Source organism: Apium graveolens, chromosome 6 (assembly GCF_009905375.1).
Source record: "Apium graveolens cultivar Ventura chromosome 6, ASM990537v1, whole genome shotgun sequence".
In the NCBI taxonomy this organism is placed as follows: domain Eukaryota; kingdom Viridiplantae; phylum Streptophyta; class Magnoliopsida; order Apiales; family Apiaceae; genus Apium; species Apium graveolens.
Window position 1 is genome coordinate 97,692,172 of NC_133652.1, and position 20,368 is coordinate 97,712,539.

General features: G+C 36.4%; 1 non-coding gene across 1 annotated transcript; it reads left to right on the forward strand.

Moving 5' to 3' along the window:
• Positions 1–3,699: 3,699 nt before the first annotated feature.
• On the forward strand, positions 3,700–3,806 carry LOC141669008 (small nucleolar RNA R71). Its single transcript, XR_012553310.1, has one exon. It is a non-coding gene; the product is annotated as a small nucleolar RNA R71 (small nucleolar RNA).
• Positions 3,807–20,368: the final 16,562 nt, after the last annotated feature.

Consider the following 20,368-nt stretch of genomic DNA (forward strand, 5'->3'; position numbering starts at 1 on the left):
TGCTTGAAGAATACGAGCTGTTGTCTTTTCTCCACCATAATGTCCTCCATAAGCCGTTGAGTGGCAATCTCGCAAGATCCTCCCCCCCCCATTTTGCTGTAAGGAGTACATCTCCTGATGATTTGGTCAGCTCTTTGTGAAAAAAGAAATGGCTCATCCCACATATACCACTTCACTTCATGTAGAAACTTCTTCCTTTGAGCATATGATAAGTCGGGAGGCATGATATTACTCACAAGGTAATTTACAATATCTACAAACCACGGTTCTTCTTCTTGCACTCCAAACAACTGCTCATCGGGAAAAGACTTATTTATCAGTCTTATCCAATGAAGTACCATTAGGGTTCTCTAAACGCGAGAGATGATCAGCGACTTGATTTTTAGTCCCCTTTCTGTCCTTGATCTCTAGTTCAAATTCTTGAAGCAAAAGAACCCATCTAATCAATCTAGGATTCGAGTCCTTCTTTAAGACGAGATAACTAATTGCAGCGTGATCAGTGAAAACTGTCACCTTAGTCCCAAGTAGATAAGATCAAAATTTCTCAAAACCATAGATAATAGCCAAATGTTCTTTCTCGGTAGTAGTATAATTCAGTTGAGCACCATTTAGGGTCTTGCTAGTGTAGTAGACCACATGAAATATGTTGTTCTTCCTCTGCCCAAGAACTGCTCCAACTGCATAGTCACTTGCATCATACATCATCTCAAAAGGTTCACTCCAATCGGGTGCAGTTATGACAGGTGCCGTGATTAAACTCTTCTTCAATATCTCAAAAGCTGCAAGGCACTTGTCATCAAACTTTAAAGGGACATCTTTCTCTAGCAAACTGCACAATGGCTTCGAAATCTTAGAGAAGTTTTTGATGAAATGTCTATAGAAACCCGCATGCCCAAGAAAACTGTGAATTCCCTTAACATAATTAGGTGGAGGAAGATTCTCAATGACCCCCACCTTGGCTTTGTCCACCTCAAGACCCTTAGAAACCTTATGCCCAAGAATAATGCCCTGTCGCACCATAAAGTGGCATTTCTCCCAATTGAGAACCAAATTGGTCTCAATACACCTCTGGAGAACATGTCCAAGATTTTTCAAGCATTCATCAAAAGAATCGCCAAATACAGAGAAGTCGTCCATGAACACCTCCATATTCTGGCCAATCATATCAGAAAAGATGGCCATCATACATCTCTGAAATGTGGCTGGTGCACCACACAGAACAAAAGAAACTCGTCTGAAGGTGAAAGTACCAAATGGACAAGTGAAGGTAGTCTTCTCCTGATCTTCTAGAGCGATAAAAATCTGATTGTAACCTGAATAGCCATCTAGAAAACAGTATTACTCATGACCCGCCAATCTATCAAGCATCTGATTAATGAAAGATAAAGGGAAGTGATCTTTCCTAGTGGCCTTGTTCAGCTTCCTATAGTCCACACAAACACTCCACCCCATGACTGTTCGTGTAGGAATAAGCTCATTCTTCTCATTTGCTACCACAGTAAATCCACCTTTCTTTGGCACACATTAAACTGGGCTCATCCATGAACTGTCAGAAATATGATAGATGATCCCTGCATCTAGCCACTTAAGAATTTCCATCTTCACTACTTCCTTCATGATCGGGTTAGGTCTTCTTTGCTGATCAACCGTAGGCTTGCTACATTCTTCTAGCAGAATTTTATGCATTCAATAAGAAGGGTTGGATTCCTTGATATCTGCTATAGTCCAGCCAATTACCGATTTGAACTCTCTCAGAATCCTCAAAAGCTTTTCCTCGTCACTACCTGAAAGGTCAGATGCAATAATCACAGGTAGAGTAGATGCATCACCTAAAAAAGCATACCTCAAATGCTCAGGTAAAGGCTTAAGCTCAAGAGTGGGAGCTTCGTCAATAGATGGCTTGAGACATTTAGGAGCTTTGTTCAATTCCTCCATTCTAAAAGATTCAAAAGGCATATCAATCTTCCTCTTCCAGGGAGAATCATTCAACTATTGCAATTGTTCTTTACCTTCGTCATCTTCACTGTCTGAATTCCCCAATAAGGTTTTTCTAAGGCATCAGACCTCAGCAATTGATCAAGTTCCGATTTCACCGCAGAATCGACCAACTTCACCTTTAAGCACTCCTCATTTTTCATAGGAAATTTCATAATATTGAACAAATTAAAAAGTTACATCCTGATCCAGCACTCACATTATAAGCTCATCCTTCTGCAAATCTATCAAGGTTCAACCAGTCGCCAAGAAAGGTCTTCCCAAGATTATAGGAATCTTCTTATCCTCCTCGAAATCAAGAATTACGAAATCAGCAGGGTAGATGAGTTTATCAACCTTGACCAAGACATCCTCCACAATACCTCACGGATATGTAATCGAACGGTCGGCCAACTGCAAAGTCATATAAGTCAGTTTTGGATCAGGTAAGTCCAACTGTTTGAAGATTGACAAAGGCATTAGATTGATGCTAGCTCCCAAGTCACATAAGCATCTATCAAAAGACACTTGTCCAATAGTACACGGAATAGTGAAGCTTCCTGGATCTTTAAGCTTTGGAGGCAACTTCTGTTGTAGTACAACACTGCATTCCTTCGTGAGAGTGACAATCTCTAAATCATCTAGCTTCACTTTCCGAGATAGAATACCTTTCATAAACTTTGCGTAACTATGCATCTGCTCAAGAGCCTCAGCGAAAGGTATGTTGATATGAAGTTTCTTGAACACCTCCAGAAACTTCTCAAATTGCTTGTCTAGCTTTTTCTTCTACAGCCGCTTAGGAAAAGGCGGTAGAGGATAGATCTGTTTATCTCTTGTATTACCCTCAGGAGGAGTGTGCTCAACAATAGTCTTCCTTTGTTCCACTTCTGCTTCCTGCTGCTCTACTTCTTTCTCAGCCCCAGCTTCTTCAGTCAACACTTGAGTTTGTTCGGGATTCGCAACCTTTCCAGACTTCAAAGTGATTGCCTTTACCTGCTCCTTAGCTTCCCTCTTTCCTGGCACTTCAGTGTCACTAGGTAGTGTACCAGGCTGACGATTTAGCAAGGCATTGGAAATTTTCCCAATTTGATCTTCCAAGGTCTTGATAGAAACAACTTGACTCTTGCACATAAGCTTCAACTCCTCTAATTCATATTTTTCAGTAGCTTGTTGTAGCTGAAGTTGTTGTCTTGGTGCATATTGCGGTTGCTGAAAACTAGGGGGTTGTACTGCTTAGATGGATACTGCTGACAAGGCTGTTGAACCGCATTCGGAGCATTACTCCAACTGAAATTAGGATGATTACGGTTGTTGGGATGATAAGTGGCTGGCACAGGTTGCTTCAAACCCTGAAAGTTGCTCATGAACTGAGCTGATTCACTAGAAATTACGCACTGATCAGTCTCATGGGCACCAACACAAAGCTCGCAGACACTAGCGATTTGATTAACTCCATAATTAGCCAAAGTGTCCACCTTCATCGTCAACGCCTTAAGTTGGGCAGCTATAACAGTTGCTGCATCCAAATCCAGAATTCCTGCTACTTTTCCCTGAGTCAGTCTCTGAGAAGGATTCTGATATTCATTAGCAACCATCAGTTCGATCAATTCATAAGCTTCATCTTAGCTCTTAGCCCACAAGGCTCCTCCTGATGCTGTATCGAGCATGGGTCTAGAAGTAGCACCTAATCCATTGTAGAAATAATTTATAATCATCCAATCAGACATGCCATGGTGTGGGAACTTCCTTAGCATCTCCTTATATCGATCCCCAGCCTCACACAGAGATTCTCAAGTTTGCTGAGCAAACTGAGTAAGAGCATTCCTGATTGTAGCAGTCTTTGCCATAGGGAGGAATTTAGTGAGAAATTTTGAACAAGATCTTCCCAAGTGGTGATAGACCTTGTTGGTAGAGAATGTACCCAGCACTTAGCTTTATCCCTCAAAGAAAATGGGAAGAGTCGCAACTTGATAGCATCTTCAGTCACATCATTAAACTTAAAAGTGTCGCAGATCTCGATGAAATCCCTGATGTGCATGTTGGGGTCTTCATTAGTAGAACCCCCAAACTGAACTGAGTTCTATATCATCTAAATCATGATTGAATTGATTTCAAAAGTGTTAGCTCTGATGGTTGGCCTGATGATGCTTGAATGGATGTCATTGATCTTAGGCTGAAAATAGTCCATCAAAGCCTTAGGATTTTCTACTTGATCTCCCATCACTACTAAAACTGGTTCCTCGACTTTCTCTTCTTCTTCTACCTTCTTTTCTTCTTCAAAAACTTCCTTTCGAACCACCACAACTTCTTCATTGGCTTTATTCAGAGTTCTCTTACGAGACCACGAACACGTATGCATACACCCTCGCTAGAGTACCTGAAATAAGACAAGGAAACAGAAAAGTAACAATATCCGAGTCAATTAACTTTAACGACCACTGATGGAAAACACATAAACTAAAAAATGAACACCGAGTCCCCGGAAGCGGTGCCAAAAACTTGTTAGTCGCTAAACACGAGCTAAATTACACACAAGTATATGCGTTCGCAAGTAGTATAAGATATAAATCAGATTCTTTCCCACAGAGACTGGTTTAGGTTAACTTTATAATTTATGCACTTAAGCAACAATGTATGGTTATTATTCAATGCTCAGACGATAATAAACTGAGATTGTTTATAACTAAGAATTAAACTAACAATTATAACTAAGGGAATAAGACTAGTTAAATTAATATATATGACAAACATGAGATTCTAACTTCATTAAATACTTCATTCAATAGCCTTTTCGTTCTTAACCTTAGCATGTAATGGTGATGACACTAATAAGACAACACAAAACTGATAAATGCCAACTTTCTTTGCATGAATACCATACTACCAGACATCTACAAAAGAGATAGAAGCTGAATAAAAACCAATTATATTGAGACCCTATATGTCTATAGAATTTGATAATATAATGATTTAAGCACAAGTTATCTATCTTGATTACATATGGCAAGTAAGATGGTTAAAATTATCTACGAATCATGCATAACAAATACATGAACCTATGCTAGCATGGCAAGTTCTAAACCCTTTAATTCACTTTCGCTTCATTAAAGATTAACATACTATCTTATAAGTTCGAGCGCTAATAAGACGAATAAGCACAACCAATACTAGGTTATCATACAATCAGCACACACTAAGGCATCGAAACAAATCAACTAAAGAAATCCATAGATAAATCCGCTAGAACCCCACAATAACGATTATCCCATAATCGGACACTGCTATCCCGACACGGCGCGGGTGCGCTGGGTTTATGATGTTTGGGCGCGGGCGCGCACTTTGACAGCGCGGGCGCGCTGGCTCACTGATCAAAAATTTGACTTCTTCTTTTTCCTTGCCGATTGAGCTGGTTTTGCAAGAGCTATTATCCCAACACCTTCCTGACACCAAATTAGCACCAAAATAATGCTAATTTACCTGATTACCTGAAGAATGCCTGAAAATGCAAAAACACTAGAAAACACATTAAAACACCAATAACTTGAGTAAAAATACACCAATTCAAAACTTTATGGAGCGTAATAAAGTGTCATAAATGCCACTCAACAAGGAGATAGGAGTATCAGGGAAACATACATTGAAAATTAATTGATAGAACCTAGCATAGTATACTGTATTAGGATCAGAAGTAAACCTATCTCCTATAAAAGATAAAACTACCCTACCAAAATCATAATGAGCATCATGAATTAGAGAGTACCCTATCTGTTGAGTCATGATGGGTAGAACATCAAAATTAGAAGACTTAATGTTAAAGTCATTGGTGATGTAGTCAAAGGAGAAGTTCCATTCCTTTCTGAGCCCATTTCTTTTCAACTGACAAAGGTTCTTCAAATCCTTGTCATAGCCTATCTCAGTAAAGAACCTCCTCATTTCATTATCTCCTACAAAAGAAGTGTAGGAGTTATGAGCAGCCAGCTATAGTGCATCCCTTACAGTTTGAGGAGTAACTATCCTTTTCTTATTGTCAAACTCAAACACCAAACTTGGAGTTCCATTTGTACCTCCATCATTATACACTCCAGTTTTCCAGATAGAGAGCACCCGGTCACCTGAGATAGTTGTGGGTGCTATGAGAGCAAACCCAATCTCACTGGTTTTTAGAAAATCTTGAAAAATGTGAAAATCAATGTTCACACTGTTATTATCGAAAATAGCAGAATAATTATTAGTCACAAACTTTGCACCACCATAGCTAAAAGGTTTTGAAGCAACTGGTAAAGTCATGTTGAATTTGCAAGACAAAGTTTTTCGAGAAGAAATTAGGGTTTCAGAAGTTACCGGTGAGAGAAGGAGAGAGTTGTTAGGGCGAAAACACGCGCTAAAATTCACGCAAGTATACGCGTGCGCAAGTAGTATAAGATATAAATCAGATTCGTTCCCACATAGACTCTTTTTAGTTAACTAATATGCAATTAACTATGCAACAATGGTATGGCTATAGCTCAATGCTAAGATCATAACAAGTTGAGATGTTTATAACTAAGATTAAACTAATATGCAATTAACTAAGAATAAAAGTGATTGAATTAACTATATGAGACAAACATGGGTTTCTAACTTCATTACTACTTCATTCAAAGTCATTGTTCTTAACCTTAACATGCAATGGTGATGACAACTAATCAGATAACACGAAACTAGTAAACGCCAACTTTCATTGCACGAATACCCTATTACCAGACATCCACAAAAGAGATAGAAGCTGAATATACACTAATTATATTGAGACCCTATATGTCTATATTAATTTGACAACATAAAGGTTTAATGCGCAAGTTATCTATCTTGATTACATAGGGCAAGTAAGATGGTTAAAATTACCTACAAATCATGCATAACAAATACATGAACCTATGCTAGCATGGCAAGTTCTAAACCTCTATATTCACTTTCGCTTCAATAGAGATTAACACGTTATCTTATATGTTAGCTACGCACATAAGATGAATAAGCACAACCAATACTAGGATATCAATCAATCACCACACACCAAGATATTGAAATAAATTAACTATAGAAATCCATAAGTAAATCTGTTAGAACCCCACGATAAGGATTAGTTCATAATCGAACTCATCATCACCATGGGTTCCAATGAAAGCATGATAATAAACAATATAAGAGTACTAGGGTTCAAAGATAATAAAAAACAAGCATCCAAGTATAGCCTAAATCAAAGAACATAAAAGTCTTCTTCTCCGTAGCCGTCTCGTGCTCTCTAGGTCTTCTTATTGCTCTCCCAGATCTCCTTGTTGTTAAAAACATCTTTTTATTCTTATATATAGGCTCTAGGATGACCAGAACTCTCAAAATCTTCAATTTTGACTAAAATCATGATTTTGGAGCAGAAACCGGGCGCGGGCGCGCTGCTATAGGGGCGGCCGTGCTGGAATAGTGTTTCAGCGGCGCTGGCACGCTGACTCTGGCGTGGCCACGCTGACATTCTGGAAAAATTCTGACAATTCTTCTTTTGGCCATATCTTGAGTTCTGCTTGTCAGAATTATGCGATTAAACTGCCCACGCAAAGCTAACGAGATTACCTACAACTTGAGAATGGACTAAGCTTCCAATTCTGATCTTTTTTCAGCATATTATCTTTGAAAAGGTCCTTTCTTCATTTAACTGATGCCTGAAATGCAATAACACAAAAACACATCAAAAATACCAAAAAATTGAGTCCAAAACACCAACTTATTCCTGTAATGAAGCGTTCCAAGTAGATATAAAATTCACTTATCAAGAGTAAAGTAGCCGAGAAGAAGATGATAGAGATAAGTAAAGTGTTAATTTGAAATCAAAAATTGATTTTGTATAACACATCACTCCACTAAATTAGAAACGTTTCAGTATAGTGGGACACATGACATCATATAATTGGATGTAAAAGAAATCATGTAAAAGTGTAGTAATGTAGTTATTGCACACACAGTTCCCTAGAATAATGTTTGGTGTATACTCAAACATTTTTCATATCTTCACGCCATCAATAAATAATTGTAATCATGCAAAAATTACCCACTTACAAATAACTTCACACTGTAATTAAAATGCTGATTAAAACAATATTTGAATAAATTGAACAATTATCATCAGAATATAATGGTCAATCTGAGTTTGAACAAAATCAGTACTTAATTAATAACTATCAGGATTTATCATTCAACACCAGTTTGACCAATATCAGAGTTTATACAGATAATCAGAGTTTAACATGCAGCTACTGGCTGGGATTAATAGAAGCTAATTACATGCTTACATGGAATCAAAGTTTAACACTATAATCGGTATTTAGCAAGTACTGATATATAATAATATGATACCACACTTTAACTATCAGCAATTATTCCAAATTATTAGAGTTTGAGAAATATCCCAATATCATTCCCAATTCATTCACCAATCTGGTAAAAGTAGCTTCACAGAGAGGCTTGGTGAATATATCTTCTAATTGCAAATCTGTTAGAACAAAGATCAATTCCATTGTACCTTCCATCACATACTCCCTTATGAAATGGTACCTAATACTGATGTGTTTAGTCATTGAATGTTGTAAAGGATTTCCTGTCATTGCAATAGCACTTTTATTATCATAATATATAGGAATTGCAGAATACTCCAACCCATAATCCAGTAACTGATTATTTATCTATAGAATTTGAGCACAACAGCTTCCTACAGCAATATATTCATCTTCTACAGTTGATGTGGAAATTGACTTTCGTTTCTTGCTAAACCAAGAAACCAACCTGCCACCAAGAAATTAGCAGCTTCCAGAAGTGCTTTTCCTGTCTATTTTACATCCTGCAAAATCATCATCTGAATATTCAATTAGCTTAAAGTCTGAATCTCTAGGGTACCATAATCCAATATTTATGGTGCCTTTGAGATATTTAAATTTATTTCACAACTAATAGATGTGGTTCCCTTGGAACAGCTTGGAACCTTGCACAGAGATAGGTAACATACATGATATAAGGCCTACTACCATTCAAATATAGGAGTGAGCCAATCATACCTCTGTAGCTAGTTATATATACTGATGAACTAGTTTTTAAATCTAACTTGGTTATAGTGGCCATTAGAGTTATTGTAGTTGATCTGTCTTGCATTCCAAATCATTTGGGAAAATTTCTCAAGTATTTGGATTGATTTATGAAGATCCCTTAATCAGTCTGTTTCACTTGTAAACCCATAAAATAACTCAATTCTCCCATCATACTCATTTGATATCTTGAATGCATTAGATTTGTAAACCTCTCACAGAGTTTATCATTAGTAGAACAAAAAATGATATAATCAACATATATCTATACTAACAACAAGTCCTTACCATGGTATTTATAAAACAGAGTTTTGTCAATTGTACTTCTTGTGAAACCACTTTCTAACAGAAATAGAGCAAGTGTTTCATACCAGGCCCTTAGAGCTTATTTTAGTTCATAGAGTGCTTTATCCAGTTTATAGACATAATCAGGATATTTTGGATCTATGAACCCTGGAAGTTGTTTAACATAAACTTCCTCTTCAAGTTCACCATTCAGAATTTCACTATTCACATCCATTTGGAACACTTTAAACTTCATGTGAGCATCATAGGCTAGGAAAATTCTAATTGCCTCAAGCCTCGCAACTGGAGCAAAAGTATCATCATAATCAATGTTTTCTTGTTGTGAATAGCTCTTTACAACTAGACTTGCTTTATTTTATTATAATAATGCCCTCACTATCAGTTTTGTTTCTAAACACCCATTGTGTGCCCACTACTGATCTATTCTTTGGTCTTGGAATAAGAGTCAAGACTTTATTCTTTTCAAATTAATTAAGCTCCTCTTGCATTGTTGTAACCCAGTCAACATATTGAAGAGCTTCTTCTACTTTTTTTGGTTCAGTTTGAGATAAAAAAGAATGGTATAGACATTCACTTTGAGTGGCTTTTCTGGTTCTTACACCACTATCAGGATTTCCAATAATCAAGTCAGGTGTGTGTGACTTATACCATTTTCTTAAAGATGGGAGTTGACTCCTAGAAGCAGAGCATCCCCTTGATCCATGAACTCTCTAGAATCTCTTTTACTTGTACCACTATCATTTCCTGATGCTCCCCCTGAATCAGTATTTCCAATGCTATAAATATTTGATCCATCAGTATTTGAGGAGTCAGAGTCTGATGAATTATTTACTGATGTTCCTTGAGTTGAATCACTTATAGAAGACTCTTGATATGAATCATATTGCTCCCCCTCAATATGTGCGTCAGTATTTACAGAATTTCCACTGTCATTTGGATCATCAGAGTTTAGAGTGATATCGGAACTTATTGTATCAGGATTTACTATATCAAGATTTATCAAAATATCTGGATTTAACTGTTCAACCTATGGTACTTCATTTTTAAATCTCAACTCATCATGGTCATCTGCATCTTCTAGACCTGTGATTTTCTTGTCATCAAAAGATACATGTATAGACTCCATGACTATCTTCGTTATCAGATTATACACTCTGAAAGCTTTTGTTGAAAGTGGATAACCAACAAAAATGCCTTATCAATTTTTAGATCAAATTTAGTAAGCTGTTCTGGATGAGTTTTTGAGAAAAAAACACTTGCAGCAAAAAATGTGAAGTTCCGTTCACCATCTCGAATGGTATTTTTCCATGTCTGTTGATCAATGTTGCATTTTATGTGAAACAAGCAGTTTGCACAGTCTCAGCCCAGAAGTAGGTCGGCAATCATGATTTCTCTAGCATGGTTCTTGTAGCTTCTATGAGAGTTCTATTCTTTCTTTCAACAGCTCCATTTTGTTGTGGAGTTCCAGGGGTAGAAAATTCTTGTTTTATCCCCTTGTATTTGCAGAACTCTTCCATAGAACTGTTCTTGAATTCAGTTCCATTATCACTTCTGATGATCTTCACTTTGTATGTTGATCCTTTTTCCAGCTCTCTCACATGATCAAGAAGAATGGATGAAGATTCATCATTGGTGTGCAGAAAATACACCCATGTGTATCTTGTATATTCATCAACAATTACAAGTGCATACCTCTTCTAGGCAATTGACATTATATTTACTGGACCAAAGATATAAATGTGAAGTAGATAATATGGTTCAAGAATATAGGATTCAGTTTTACTCTTGAAAGATGTTTTCCTTTACTTGGCTTTCTGTAATGAATCACATAAGCCATCAGGAGTAAACACTGCATTGGGCAATCCTCTCACAAGATCTTTCCTCACAAGTGCATTGATATTGTTGAAATTGAGATGAGAACGTCTTTTATGCCAATTGCAGCTGTCTTCCACGGATGCTCTACTAAGTAGACAAACTTCTGATTTATCAGTATTTATGGAGACCCTAGCTTCATATAAGTTACCATGTCTCACACCAGTCATTGCAATCTTCCCATCAGACTTACTGATAATTTCACAATGTTCCTCATAAAAGTTCACATGGTAACCTTTGTCACTGATTTGACTCACACTGGGCAAATTATGCCTGAGTCCTGCAACCAGAGCTACATTATCAATGATGACATTCCCAAGTTTGATTTTTTCATATCCCTAGATTTTTCCTATGTTGCCATCTATATATGAAACACTTGGGTCAACCTTCTCCTTAAACTCTGATAGCAGGGATTTATAACTAGTCATGTTTCCTAAGCATCCACTGTCCAAGACTAGAGAATTTCTCCTATTACCCTGCAATCAGTATTTAAATCAATTAGTATTTTAAGGACCCATACTTGTTTGGATCCTTTGGCCTTTTTAAGTTTGTTAACATATGCAGCATAAGACTTCATATCAGAGTTTATGGTAACATTCTTACTATCAGTATTTACACATGCAGAAATAGTTTTTGCATTATTTAAAAAGGGTTTCAGTTCATAATAATCATAATATAAACTGTGATACTCTTTACATGTATAAATAGAGTGCCACACACTACCATAATGAAAACAAGGACTCTGTGGTTTATATCTAACTGTTCTATTCCTAAAATCTGATTTGGAAGGAATAATATTTATCTCTTTATTCTTCCTGCAAGAATTATCAAGACGATTAGTACTACCACAGTTCAAGCATGTCTTTCTAGGTGCATTGGGAATAGTTTAATAAGTACCATTTTCATTAATAACTACTTTTCCATTCCTATTTTTCTTAGAATTTTTCTCCTTTTCTTTTATTATAATTCCTTCAGTTTTTGCTTAAGCTATTTCTGAGTCATTAAATCAATATTTACTGATTTTGTGTGAACTTGTTCACTCTTATCAGTATTTAAGTTTGATTTAGGTGTTGAGGTTGAACCTACCTCATGAATTGACTTAACAGTATCAACACTTGAATTAAACTTAATGGGTTTCAACTGAACCTTGTTCAGTATAACCTTATGATCAGTATTTTTTGGTTTAACCTTCTCAGTTTCTTTTCCATTTTTCTTATCAGAATTAGATCTATTAACATTTCCTAATCCTGATCCCCAACATCCATTTTCTAAAGTTTCCCGAGTTGTTTTTCCTGAGTTAGTCCAAAGCTTAATAGCCTCTCTTTATTTAGCTAACTCTTTTTCTAGATAAGCATGCTTTTCTAAAAGTTTCTCTTTAACATAAACAATATTATCTCTTTCTTTTTGAATTTCTAGCATGGAAAGTAACTCAATTTCTAGGTGATCATTCCTTTTCTTTAACTCAGAGTTTTCACTCTTGATTCTATTATTCTCTAAAGTTTGATCCCGATAACTAACATGCAGAGATTTAAGAAACAATCTTAATTCAGAGATATCATCAGTATCAAAAGCAAGGGTGGTCTGAGGTACCTTTAATTTAGCAGTATCAGCCTCAGTTTCAGCATTTGCCATGAGAGCAATCATCTGAATCTGATGAGTCATCCCGGTTTTTCTTTTTAGTGATCAAGGTATGTTTCTTCTCAGTTATAGGCTTTCGCAGTCAGCTGCAAAGTGACCAACTCCATCACAGTTTTAGCACTTTTCCTTTGACTTGTCAAAGTTTCCAGACTTTAATTCCTTCCAATCAGTATTTCTTTTATCATTCCTCTTATTATAGTTTGAGAAACTGGAACCATTTCTGGAAAACCTTTTCCCTTTCTTGGAGTTCTTATAGACCATCTTCTTGAAGCTTTTCACCAATAGAGTAGCCAATTGTTCCATGTCTTCATTGTTGTCATAATCACTGTCAATATCTGATTCACTATCAGAGTTTGAGTCATCATCAGAGTTTGATAACTCAGTATCAGACTTTACAATCATAACCTTTTCTTTGGAGTGGCTTTTTCTCCTGGCTTTCTCCTTTGGCTTCTCTTCAACTTTGAGAGCAACCTGTATTGCTCTTGGTCCTTTCCTCTTGTTTCTTTGCTCCATCTCCAGTTCATGAGTCTTCAGCATACCATAGATCTCATCTAGAGATACATCATCCAATTCATAGTTATCCCTAATTGATGTGACTTTTAAGTCCCACTTTTCTGGGAGTGCAAGAAAGAACTTCAAGTTAGAGTCTTCAAGATCATATTCTTTGTCAATCAGAGACAGGTCATTGATCATCTTTCGGACAAGGACTCATCAGATCTTGAGTCAAAGTTTTCATACTCCTGAGTAAGCACTGTCCTTCTATTCTTCTTAATAGCAGTAGTTCTTTGACACTTGACTTCCAAGGTGTCCCAAATTTTTTTGGCAATTTTATATCCAATTACTCTGTTAGACATAAAACTGTCAATATACTGTGAAGAATATGCCTTACTTTTACATCTTTCATAATAGATAAAAGATCCTCAGGAGAATAGTCCTTCTTATCTTTATCAATCATCTTTTCTTCTTGGCCAACAATAGAAACATCTAGTTTCATTGGCTTGTGTGGACCATCTTAAATTCTGTTCAGATATTCAGGATCTGTTGCTTCCAGGCACATAGCCATCTTTACCTTCCAGATTGGATATTCATGATTCTTCAAGATTGTAACTTTGATAACCCATATCTACTCATATTATGATTGATAGATTCGTTCGCTGATGGAGAAGGTGGGGGTGGATTCTATTATTGTGGTTCTTTTTCTGCCATTAAAGATTGATTTTCAGATCTTAAACTGTTTGTATATCAACAACAGGCTCTGATACCAATTGGTAGGTCCGTAATCAACCGTAGAAGGGGGGTGAATACAGTTTATGCAATCAATTCAGTAAAGCTTTAATAGAATTAATAGTTTTTATAATAACAGATAAAAACTGTTTACTAAAGTACTATCTCAAATGATGAATAATCATCCTTGAGAGCTGCTAGGTTACATGAAAGATATAACAATTCCTAACATATATATTGTAAACCTAATATGTGCTTATATAGTGCACATTTACACAATCAATAAGGAATCCTATTCTATTTCAATAAGGAAACCTAATACATATCCATGCATGATTGTTTCTGAAATAAAGTCCTTCACCACCTTGAATTATGGTTCCTTTTTCCTTCTCGAATATCTACTGAAGTGATTAAATCCTGAAATCAAATGCTGATCATCAAGTACTAATGACGTCACCTTCAGTAAATAATGATATTAAGTTGTTACATATTAAATTCTCAATGATCAGAAGAAGCTCAGGATCTGGCTGTTCGGGTGGCATCAGTATCGGATGTATCGTCAGGATTTGATACATCATCAGCATTTGGATGTCATCAGTATTTAAAGCCAGTCTGCTTAAAGGATTTGTTATGTTCCTTGTAATGTGGAGCATATCTCTTTCACGACTGAGTTATAGGACTTTATCTATTCAGTTAAAGATATGTATCAGTTTCAGTTAGCTTTTGATAATACATATCTTAGATTGATTTGTTGTAGTTGTGTAGTATATAAACACAGTTTAGGTCATCACTTAGTGTATCGATCTCGAGTATCATTCGACCTAGCAGCTCTCAAGAATATCAGTATTTCTTGAGAGGATTTTGTAACAGTTTTTATTAGAATTATAAAAAGCTGCTATATTTTGTTACTTGTTCGAAATATTTATATAATTGTATCCAACCCCCCTTAAATAATTGTATCTTCACTGGGCAACAATTGGTATCAGAGCTCACTGATAAATTTATAATCAGAAATGATCTAAACATGTCTCTGAACAAGTATGAAGGCATTAAAATTAAAATACTGAATATCCAACATGGAAGGTGACGATGCTCATGCATCTGGAAGCTACAGATCCAGATTATCTCGATGTAGACAATGATGGTCCCTTCATGCCAACAAAACTGGTGCCTGCAACTCCCACTGTTGCTGAACATTATCAGCTGAAGGAGAAGACTGAGTGGACACCAGAAGAGAAAGTAGATGTGCTGAAAGATGCAAAGGTAAGAAACATTTTTCATAACAGTCTTGATTCTGTGATGTCAAACAGGGTTATAGCCTACAAGACTACCAAAGAGATCTGGGATGCTCTTGAAACTCAATGTCAAGGAACCATGGCCATCAAGAAGAACAGAAGGGCTGTTCTGATTCAAGAATATGAACACTTTGAGGCCAAGCCTGATGAAAGTCTCACTGATATCTATGACAGATTTCTGACCCTGCTCAACAATCTGTCTTTGGTGGGAAAGGTGTATGATTGAGAGGATTCAAACACCAAGTTTTTGAGAGCTTTGAATGAAGAATGGGAGACTCAAACTTCAATCATACGACATCAGTATGATCTGGAAGTAATTACTCTGTATGAAGTCTATGGCATGCTGAGAACTCATGATTTAGAGGTTCAGCAAAGGAGAGAGAGGAAAAGCAACAAAGGGAAATCTGTTGCTTTGAAAGTAAATGATAAAGCTTCTAAAGAAAAGTCTGTTGGAGCTGTAAGAAAGAAGAACAATTTTCCAGAATCAAATACTGATGATTTATCATCAAATTTTGATGATGATACTAATTCTGAAACTGATGAGAACATGACAGATTCTGATGTCATGCAAATGGCCGCATTGCTGGTTAAGGGCTTCAGGAGGATGCAATTCAGGAAGTCTAAAAATAACAGAAGCTTCAGGAAGAAGTTCACTGAAGGTGAAAGGAAGTCAACTGGGAGATAAGATGGAAACAACTCTAAAGCTGGGAAGGTAGATATGACAAAGATCAAGTGTTACAACTGTGACGAACCTGGTCACTTTGCCTCAGAGTGAAAGAAAACAAAGCATGATAAAGGAAAGAACAAAGCCCTGATCACTTCAAGCAAGAATTGGATGGACTCCTTTGACTCTGAAAATGATGACACATGCTACGCACTGATGGCTGGCTTTGATAATCCTGCTTCCTCTGAGTCTAAGGTACAAACTCCTTTCTTCTCTTTTGATACTGAGAATATATCTGAGTTAAATCTATTTTTAAATCTTTGCATGGTAATTTTAAGCATAAGACTCTAGAAAATGATAGACTTATAACTGAAATTGAGATCTTAAAATCTAGGAATGAACAGTTAGAGTCTGACTTAATAAATCAAATAGATTTGAAGAAATAATTTGAGAGAGCTAAACATACAGTAAAAATTCTTGAGGCTAGATACAGTATGTTAGAAAAAGATCTAGAAAATGAGAGAAAAACCCTTAAAACCTGGACTGATTCAGGAAAAAAGGTTCATGAGATAATCTCAAAGAAAAACTGGAAAGAATGCCTAGGCTATAAAGATAGAGTTAAGGATGTTGACACTGAAAATAAAATTACCCTTAAAACTCCTGTTAAGTTTATCTCTTCAGAAGCTGATGAACCCAAATCCACTTTTAAAAAGGGTTCAACATCGGTATCACAAGAAAAACAGGTAAGTGATAAAACTCAAAGAAAGGAAAGCAAGGAAACCATTAAGTCTGTTAATAAAGAAAAGAACATAGGACTTTTGTCAGCAAGACAATTGAAAAAGAAATTATCTGAGGTTACTGACAAACCTCAAGTAAAAAGTCCTAAAAGAAACAGGAATGGTAAGCAAGGTATTTTTAAGGATTCAAATTACAAGGTTGTTCCCAATGCTCCTAGAAAAACTTGTTTTAACTATGGAAATACTAATCATCTTGCTATTGATTGCAGGAGGAATAAGAAAATGAAAACTACTATTCCTGAGTCTGATGTTAGGGGTAGATCAGTATTTTATAAACCACAAAATCCTTGTTTTCATTGTGGTAGTAGCTAGCATTTGATTTATACTTGTAGTTCTTATCACAAGTTGTATCACAATTATTATGAACCTTTGCCTAAGTTTAATAAAGTTGCTTGTGTGCTTAATTCTGTTGGTTTTACTAAATCTGCTTCTGACAAGACAAATCCTGACAAAGGAAAAACTGTCAAAAGTACTCCTGACACACAAAGGCTTAAGTTGTCCAAAAAGAGGGCCCAACAAGTGTGGGTCCTTAAACATCCTTCTAATTAATTATTCTTCTGATTGCAGGGTAACAAGAAAAATACACTTGTCTTGGATAGTGGATGTTCAGGACACATGACTAGAAATAAATCCCTGCTGTCAGAATTTGAGAAGAAGGTTGGCCCAGATGTATCTTATGGAGATGGAAATGTAGGACACACTCTGGGATATGACAACTTGATAATTGGAAAAGTAGCGATAGAGAATGTAACTCTGGTGGATGGACTGAAGTATAATCTTCTGAGCATCAGTCAAATCACTGACAGAGGTTATCATGTTATATTCTATGACTCACGCTGTGAAGTTGTTTATAACAAGACAAAGAAAATTGTCTTGATAGGATACAGACATGGTAACATTTATGAAGCGAGGCTACATAAAAGTCTTGAAAAGGAAGCTACTTGCCTTATATCTAAGGCATCAGTAGATAAGAGCTGGAACTGGCATAAAAAGCTCTCACATCTCAACTTTAATTCAATCAATGAGCTTTCCAAGAAGGAGCTTGTAAGAGGATTTCCAAACATGATATACTCATCTGATGGTCTTTGTGATGCTTGCCAAAAGTCCAAACAAAGAAGAGTATCCTTCAAAAGAAAAACCGAATTCTCCATTTCTGAGCCATATCACATGTTACATCTGGACCTCTTTGGACCAGTGAACATAATGTCCATCAACAAAAAAGGTACACACTTGTAATTGTTGATGATTTCACTAGATATACATAGGTTTATTTTCTACATAAGAAGGATGAAACTCCAGAAATTCTTCTAGACCACATAAGGCAAATTGAAAATGGATCCACTCATAAAGTGAAAATTCTGGGAAGTGATAATGGCACTGAATTCAAGAACTCAAAAATGGAGGAATTCTGCAAGGACAATGGCATAGAACAACAATTCTCAGCTCCAGATACACCTCAGCAAAATGGTGTTGTTGAGAGGAAGAACAAAACCTTGATTGAAGCTGGAAGAACTCTGCTAGAAGAAGCAAAACTACCCACTTAATTTTGGGCTGAAGCAGTAAACACAGCATGTTATACTCAGAATATCACTCTGATAAACAGACATGGTGTTACTCCTTATCAAATGCTAAAAGAAAAGAATCCCAGTCTCAAACATCTACATGTATTTAGATGTAAGTGCTTTGTTTTGAGAACTCATACTGATCAGCTTGGAAAGTTTGAATCAAAGGCTGATGAAGGAATCTTTGTTGGATACTTACCATCAAAAGCATACAGAGTGTTCAATCTGAGAACATACACTGTAGTAGTCTCCATAAATGTATCTTTTGATGATAAGAAGATTCCTTGTTTTGAAGAAGACACTTATGAAAGCTTAATCTTTGCAAATGAAAGTGCTTTGTTGGAATCTGGATCAATCTCTAATGAACTGTCAAATCCTGACGATCCAAATCCTGATACTCCTTCAGATTCTGAAGATAATCATTATACTAACGAACCTGCACATATTGAGGGGGAAAAATAACAAGGATCAACTGATGGTACTAACACTGAAGAATCATCTCAAGATTCTTCTCAATCTAATATCTCAGAATCTAATGCTGATTCAACAGCAGATGAACATGATTCAAGTCCCAATATTTCATCAGGAGATAACATAACAGATTCAGGGGGAGCCTCAAATACATTTGATGAGGCATATAATTCAGGGGGAGCATCTTGCTCCAGAAGGACACTTCCCAGTGCCATAAAATGGACTAAGGATCATACTCCTGATCTGATCATTGAAAATCCTGATGATGGTGTAAAGACAAGAAGTGCAACTCAGAATGAATGTTTATATCATAATCTACTTTCAAAAGAAAAACCAAAAAAGTAGAAGATGCACTTAAGGATGCAGATTGGGTCATGGCTATGCAAGAAAAATTGAATGAGTTTGAAAGAAATAAAGTATGGAAGCTCGTGCCTAGACCTAAGAACAGGTCAATTGTAGGCACAAAGTGGGTGACTGATTCTGATGGAACAATCATCAGAAACAAGGCAAGGTTGGTGGCTAAAGGATATTCCCAACAGGAAGGTAATGACTATGATGAGACATTTGCTCCTGTTGCTAGGCTGGAAGCAATCAAAATCTTCTTGGCATATGCTGCTCACAAGAAGTTCAAAGTCTTCCAGATGGATGTCAAGAGTGCATTTCTCAATGGAGAACTTGAAGAGGAAGTCTATATTGAACAACCACCAGGATTTGTGGATCCTAAACATCCTGACTATGTTTACAGACTTGATAAAGCACTCTATGGACTAAAGCAAACACCTAGAGCATGGTATGAAACCCTTGCTCAGTTTCTACTTGAAAGTGGATTCAAAAGAGGTACAATAGATAAAACCTTATTTTATCTTAATAAAGGTAAAAATTTGCTTTTAGTCCAAATTTATGTGGATAATATCATTTTTGGATCAACTAATCAAACACTGTGTGATAAGTTTTCAAAGTTGATGCAATCAAGATATCAAATGAGTATGATGGGAGAGATGAGCTACTTCCTAGGCTAGCAGATTAAACAGAACGATAATGGCATCTATATCAATCAGTCCAAGTACACAAGAAATCTACTGAAGAGGTTTAATATGCAAGAAAGTGCAACTGCAAGTACTCCTATGGCAACTGCTACAAAACTTGATCCAAGTGAAGGTACAGCAGTTGATGTCACAACTTACAGAGGTATGATTGGTTCTCTATTATATCTAACTGCTAGCAGGCCAGACATTATGTTTGCCACTTGTTTGTGTGCAAGATTTCAGGCAAATCCAAGGGAGCCGCATCTAATTGTAGTAAAGAGAATTTTCAGATACCTCAAGGGTAATATCTCACTTGGACTTTGGTATGCAAGGGAAGCTGATTTTGCATTATGTGGTTATTCAAATGCTGATTTTGTTGGTTGCAAAATAGACAGGAAGAGTACATCAGGAAGCTGTCAGTTCTTGAGAGGCAG